General features: G+C 31.6%; 1 protein-coding gene across 6 annotated transcripts in view; it reads right to left on the reverse strand.

The window, feature by feature from the left end:
• The window catches only part of LOC145242983 (protocadherin-17-like), a 155,606-nt gene that overhangs the window by 122,897 nt on the left and 25,209 nt on the right, over positions 1 to 7,500 (reverse strand). For 2 of the 6 annotated variants that reach the window (XM_080106103.1, XM_080106100.1), the window contains exon 2: positions 1,055 to 1,265. The exons of the other annotated variants lie outside the window; for them this stretch is intronic. The gene's annotated coding sequence lies outside the window, so the exon portion shown is untranslated. The remainder of the gene's footprint in view (positions 1 to 1,054; positions 1,266 to 7,500) is intronic. 6 annotated transcript variants of the gene reach the window in all.

A 7,500-nucleotide genomic window follows, 5' to 3' on the forward strand; every position in this document is an offset into this window, starting at 1 on the left:
GTTTCACTGATCTGAGATTAATCCGTATGTCTTCTTAACATCTAGGAAAATTGCAAGCTTTGGCTGCACAACTAGTAATAATAAGAAAGAAAAAAAACTCTGAAATAATATCTGTCTTTCTTTCTGGGTTCATCCTGGTATTGTTTCTAGTCGTCCTGGATTTGCCCATGTTAGTTTAAGAGAGGTGCGGTTGATGATTGTGCAACCCTTGCTTCTTAGATGTATCTATTCTATCTAGCAAAAGAGGTTTTTTTTTACAACTAAAATTCTAGATACATTAAGAGACATTATTGATCTCCTTGCCAGGTTAGATACAAGGTCAAGTGTGGTTTCGAGAAGGTAAAGCTTGAGAGGGGGGAAACCTCCAAGGACTGAACAGAACCATAGGTCAGTTACTTTTTAATTCTCTTTAAACCGGTCATATGGTGGATCAATGGTTTCAAACGACTGTGCTGTGACACATTAGTGTACCGTGAAATGATTACTGGTGTACGGTGAAGAAACACTTGTTTGAAGTCATTTCATTTAAGACATTTAATTCCTTAATCATTATTTTGTTGTTTTTTTTACAAAGGGGTCACTACATATCAAGGCCTGAAGGCCATTCGAGGATAAGGGTTAATGAGTGTATTGCAGTCATTGGTACAGTAGCGTAGTAATCATTTGTAGGGGAAATTTGGTATAATCAGATTATTTATGAAGACGGTTCAATAAGAACTTGTTTACATTAGACTTGAAGACGACAATATAGCAAAAACTGGAAAGCAGACCAGTGAAACAGAGTCCACAGACGGGCAGTTCTAGGAAAGAAGCTTTGTTTATAGAATCCACATGTAGGTTTTAGCACCGATAGAGGGGGGGGGGAGAAATTATTGATAGTGATTTTGGTTGGACCAGTGTTTTTTTTTTTTTGTGAAAGATTGACAAGATATGACCATAGATTGGAGCTCAGTCGAACACTTGCCATGAAAATAGCGATAGAGCAGCGGTACAGGCTCGCAATGTTTCTTCTCTGGGAAAGAGGTTGCAGAGATGAGAAAAGGGCGTCACTTACTAGATTACGAAGTTGGTTTTGCACTAGGACGTACTTGGCTCTTATAACGGTAGAGAATTTCGTCAGCAGTGAGATATCTACTGGAGCGGTAGAATGATCCAACCATTTTTCCAGCGACGTTGGCAACAGATTTGATGTATGTGCTCCATTTCATATCAAAAGTGAAGGTCAAACCCAAAAGCTTGTCTAAAATGGAACATCAATTCCAACTCTAAATAAATAAATAAAAAAAGCCATAAAAATCTGCAAATTCTCAACTTTATATCTATGTGAACTAGGATTTTCTTACCTAAACAACGTTCAAAATTTAAAAAAAAAAAACCAAAAAAAAACCAAAAAAACCCTGAAAGTCTTGAAGAAGAATTAAAAGTGGATCTCTCTTACATGCGCTCACATATTGCAGCACTACACCAGGCACAACTGTTCCACTGACATTCAGTGTCACCATTATTATTCTATACCAGATATTGAATACATGATATGTTGATTTATTTGAATGCAAATTTTCATTATATAATTTTTTTTTGTTTTTCATTTGATTTCAAAAAGTTTTTATGAGTAGAAAATATCTACATTTTGTTATAGGTGTGCCGCGAAAATGAAATAAAAAGAAAACAACACAATGGTGTTGTTGTTGTTGTTGTTGTTGTTGTTGCGTGCGTCTGTATAACATGGGGGATGAAAATCGTGTATATGTTTATGTGCTTCTAGTATCGTCTTTATACGTGTGTATATAAATGTGTTTGTTTTATGACCCTCTTGCGTTGTGATCGTCTAATCTAGAATTCATTGTGTGTGTGTGTGTGTGTGTGTGTGTGTATTGATTTATGTGAATAAAAATTCACATATAATCTTTGTTTTTATATTTTATAGCTTTATGAGTAGAAAATATTTATTTATTTATTGTGATAGGTGTGCTGCGAAAATTAAAAACGAAAAAACACACACACACAATGGTGTGCCGCCATCTAAAAAAAAAAAAAAAAAAAAAGGTTGGGAACCACTACTGCACTAGACATTATTTGGCGAAAGCAAGAATCTCCACTCTTTGATAACTTGCAAATATTGCTTTTCTCATTCCGAGCCTGCATTATTAACAGACATTCTCTTTCATTGCGAGTATGCCACCATTTTGAATTAGTCTTTTATTTTTGTTATGTATCTATAGTTTTTATGGTTCTTTTGGTTTTCTTTCTTCTCCTTATAATTAGGTTTCAAGCTGTGTAAGTCTACTTCATTGATTTACATAGATTTGCAACTTTTGTTTTATTATCGTTGCCTATTAAATCCGTGGTTGCAACCTGATCTAACACTCCAAGAACTGGAAAAAAAAAAGAAAAAAAAAAAAAAGAAAACGAAAAAAATATATAATTAAATAAAAAAAAAAGAAAAGAATTTAACAAGTAAATAGAATCAAGCAATGTTTTCCTGGGCTGTATTCATCAATTGCAGATTACAGTAAATAGCTTTGCATAGGAAGTTTATAAAATGGAAGACAATTTTTTTGTTTGATTAAAGGCAGTCGAATGTAAGTCTATTCAACGGCATGAACATCATCTTTTGCTGGGTTTTGTTCTTGTGCACGAGAGAAGAGCTAAGCAACAATTCCTGATTTTATTAGAAAACAATGGCATTCGTTTATTTTAAGTAAAGTTTCGTTTCGTTTTTTTTTTTGTTTTTTTTCGTGGTTGTTGTTTCTTTTTGCTTTTCTGTAAGTGGAGTCTAAATTATCTACCAGAAAGGGAGATAACAACAGGCATTTCCGGTTCTTTTATTTGCATATTTGATTACATTCTTGCAAAGAGAAATCTATAGAAATAATATTTAGGATTTCATTGATTTAAGTTTGCACATCAAAACCAAAGATGAAAAGAACACACCGACGCCATACATATTCACCCCCCTCTCTCTCATATATATATATATATATATATATATATATATATATATATATATATATATAATTTATGAAAATATATGGCAATTAAGCTGTATAGAATCTACGTTTCATTCCCATAGGGAATGGTCAGGCATTCTACCCTGATGATTCCCTAAAGGAGAAAACATGAAAGATTCTGTATAGCTTAATTAACATACATTTTCATAAATTACTACATCGGTCTAATCACGTATTGAACACTCATGAAATAAATACTGGAAATTGATACATAAAATAGTATATCTCCTTATAAAATTTTTATGTGGATACATGAAATTATATACATATATTTATTCCATGTTAAAAAATATCCGAAAGTAAAAGCACATTGAATTTTAGCGAGGTTGTTAATAGTGCTCAATGAAAAAAGTAGGATATTATTTTATTGGCTTCAGGTAAACAAAATTACCATTAATCGCTACAATAAATATACTGTTTCAGTCTAAAAAGATCTCGTCAGGCGACAATAAGACTCCGATATTACTTGAGGCCAGTCTTTTAATGAAAATGAAATCCAAACAGAATAAACAAAAACAAAACATTTTTGAGGGCTTTTACTTAAAATTAATAAGTTTTAAATTGCGCTTCTAAATACGTATGTTAACTGGAAAAAGGGAGGAAGTTGGTGTAATCAGCAGCTACCAGTTATAATGAAGGTAGTCTTCGTTACGTAAATTATGTCAGAACGGCTATATACGTAAGGTGACAGGAAATAAGGAATTAACTAAGGGAAAGCCGAATTCGGTATATATATATATATATATATATATATATATATATATATATATATATATATATCGATTGTTTTCCTAGATGTAAATTCAATGACACTCAATTATTAAAGAGTGATCAATGCAGGACAGAGCTGGTATATAGTCTGTTTATTAGACAAACATTATTGGTTACATATGTACATGCATGTTTCAGTTGAATCCCAATTCAAGGTTAGCACCTCATCAGACCAAACAATATCGATTCTTTTTTTTTTTTTGTCTTATGGTCTTATGAGGTCTTATTCATATGTAACCAATAATGTTTGTATAGTAAATAGACTATATATATATATATATATATATATATATATATATATATATATATATATATATATATATAAAAGTGAAATTGTCTGTGTGTTTACATTTTCCTACCAAACTACTCTGTCAATTTTAAGCCTACAGACTCAAGATTTGACATAAGGATTATTGAGATTTGGAAAAATCTTTTTAATCGGTTTTTGATTAGAAATTTGGCAGTCAAGGAATCAAAGTTCAACGATTTAACCTTTGAAAACTCTCTCAAACTCCTTCGCCAATTTTGGGCCTAAACATTTGAAATTTTAAATGTAGGTTACTTGGACATGGATCGAACTTCTTAATTTAATTGGAGCCCAAAACAATAAGGGGTCAAAATTGGGGTCAAAGTTTAAACGATTTGACCTCTGTGGTCTCTATTAAATTACTTAGCCAATTTCTAGTCTAAACAATTGAAATTTGACATAAGTGTATTCAGACATAGGGCAAGTGTTTTTGTCTGTTTTGGCCGAAAATTTGGCTACCAAGGGATCAAAGTGCAAAAGATTTTACCTTTGCGGTCTCTATCAAACTATTCAGCCAATTTTGGGTCTAAACATTTGAAATTTTACATAAAGGGTATTCGAACATGCAGCAAGCTTTGTAATCAGGTTTTGGGCGAAAGTTTTACTGTCAAGAGGCCATAAAGTTATGAACAGTACATAGGGCCCGAGCAAAGCCGGGCTAAACTGCTAGTATATATATATATATATATATATATATATATATATATATATATATATATAACCTTTATTTTATCATCAAATAAATAAATAAAACACGTGAAATATAAATAAAAAATGTTTAGACCATCGTATTTCGAAACTTAATGCTTTCCATCAAAAGCAGGGTTATATATATATATATATATATATATATATATATATATATATATATATATGGCATAAGAACATTAGCCTAAAAGTAATAAATATACTACAGGTATATAGAAGATGAATCGATTGTAAAACATATAGACACAGATAGAAGAAATAAACAAAAATATAGAAATTATATATATATATATATATATATATATATATATATATATATATATATATATATATATATATTCATCCAGAGGAAGTCTCGAAATAAAGATGAAACGTTGATGAACACAATACGGTTTGTTTCTTTTTATTTCTCTCTCTCTCTCTCTCTCTCTCTCTCTCTCTCTCTCTCTCTCTCTAATATATATATATATATATATATATATATATATATATATATATATATATACATTAAAGAACCAAAACAATTGCAATATTTTCAGAAGATTGTAATACAAACTCTATTTTATTAAAGAACCAAATCTTTTGAATCCTTAACATACATCAAATACTGAGTATAAAGTATAAGGTATAAAATAAGCTCAATGGTTAATATGTTATATCAAGCAGAGCCTTCATATTGTAATTCAGTAGCTTATAGCATTTATGGCATAATGAATGTCTAAAATGTTGTAATCATGCTTCAAAAATCAACAAAGTCAAGAACATTGATTTTCAGACACAATCAAATATATTACAAAACAAAAAAACAGCAATGGTGCCATAACTGTTGTAATCTATTGAATATATTATATATCTAGAATTATTTTTATACAATCTTATTTAATAAAGATAGTGTTCTTTTAAATATCTTATCAAATAGACCCCAAAAATGTCATTACAACTTCACTTTTCTACTCTTATTATTGAACTAGCATGGATACCCAACGTTGCCCAGGTGTTTGGAGGTGTGTGTTGAACAACAAAAAAAAAGTGTTAGTAGGCAGATAGGCAGGTAGGCTCAAACCTGTACCGCGAAGGAGGAAAAGAACGTGTGAAAAACGTGACGTCTCTGCTGTTGCGCCCACTGCCAAACCGGAGGTGACAAATGTCAACGTGATTATGATGTACATATATTATATAAATCTCACCTATCTGTTTAAATGTATGTATGTATGTATGTATGTATGTATGTATGTATATATGTCCGAACCAAACGATCTGTTTAGCATGCAGCAAAGTTTGTAAGTCTACTGCTGGTTTGAGAAGACATGTGATTGTTCAAAGGAATACCCTTCAACCTCCAGAGGAAGTCAACTCAATGGAAATTGCTCAATTTGTATGTCACGTCTGCTTCAAGATGTGCAAATCTGCGGCGGGAGTGCAGAGTCATCTGAGATGGCATGAACGACAAGATTGGGAGAACTCAATGTGACGGCAATCATCTGGAAAGATGCAGCAATCATCATGTATGTATGTATGTATGTATGTATGTATGTATGTATGTATGTATGTCTAAAACTTTCGACAGAGGCGACGGGTTTTCAAAATGGAAAAATTAGAAATGTAAATTCATTAAATACCTTATTGAGTTACATTAGGAAATTTGTTTTACGTTCTTAAGTAAATAGCGCATGCTTCCGCGTTTTGGGCTCGAATGGTTGAAATAGTTATTTTCCGTTTATTTTAAATTTAAAAACGCTTGCTTTCACCAACGATTATTATGTTTTTTTTTTTAATACTTGTTTTATTATTTGATATTTTCATTTTTCAAATTATATATATACTAGCAGGGGTGCCCGGCGTTGCTCGGGTGTTTGGAGGTGTATGCTGTGCAAAAAAAGCAAAAAAAACAAAAAAATAGGGTTAATTTTTTTAAACTTTGACCCCTATTATGACCCCTTAAAATTTATTGTTTCGGGCTCAAATCACTTCATTAAGTTAGATCCAGGTTCAAGAAACCTATATCTAAAATTTCAAGTGTCTAGACCCAAAATTGTCGGAGGAGTTTGGTAGAGTTCTTAAAGGTCAAATCGTTGAAATTTGACCCCTTAACAGCCAAATTTCTGGCTGACACCCGTCACATCGATGTTCCCAAATCTCAGTACCCGGTATTTCAAATTTCGAGTCTATAGACTAAAAATTGACAGAGTTATTGCGTAGGGAAATGTACACAGGCAGACACACACACAGACAGACAGATAGACAGACAGACACGTTCACTTTTATATATATATATATATATATATATATATATATATATATACTAGCAGAAGTACCCGTCATTGACTGGGTTCAAAAACAGCCTACAGAAAATGGACTCTGATTTATGAAAGTATGATAGGTTATGAAAAGGAAGGCTTGTAAATTTGGGTTGAATTTGGGGGTATCAAAACCAAAGCAAAATATGATGAAAGTAAAAATAAAATAGATAAACCACATAATTTATTATACCATACCTGTTCACACTGAAACAATTATCACAATATTCTGTGGATCTATATTAAAAAACCTTGTTAATATTTGTGACATATTTCCATTCTATGGAGGTCAGGCGCGAACGAACACCCCATAATTTTATTATACCGTATTTCTTCAAACTGAAGCATAATTATCAAAGTATACTTATGCAGATAGATATGAAAAGTCTTTATTAAAGTTTGTGCC

The sequence above is a fragment of the Euprymna scolopes genome, chromosome 21, assembly GCF_053919585.1.
Source record: "Euprymna scolopes isolate OS-2025 chromosome 21, ASM5391958v1, whole genome shotgun sequence".
Taxonomy (NCBI): domain Eukaryota; kingdom Metazoa; phylum Mollusca; class Cephalopoda; order Sepiida; family Sepiolidae; genus Euprymna; species Euprymna scolopes.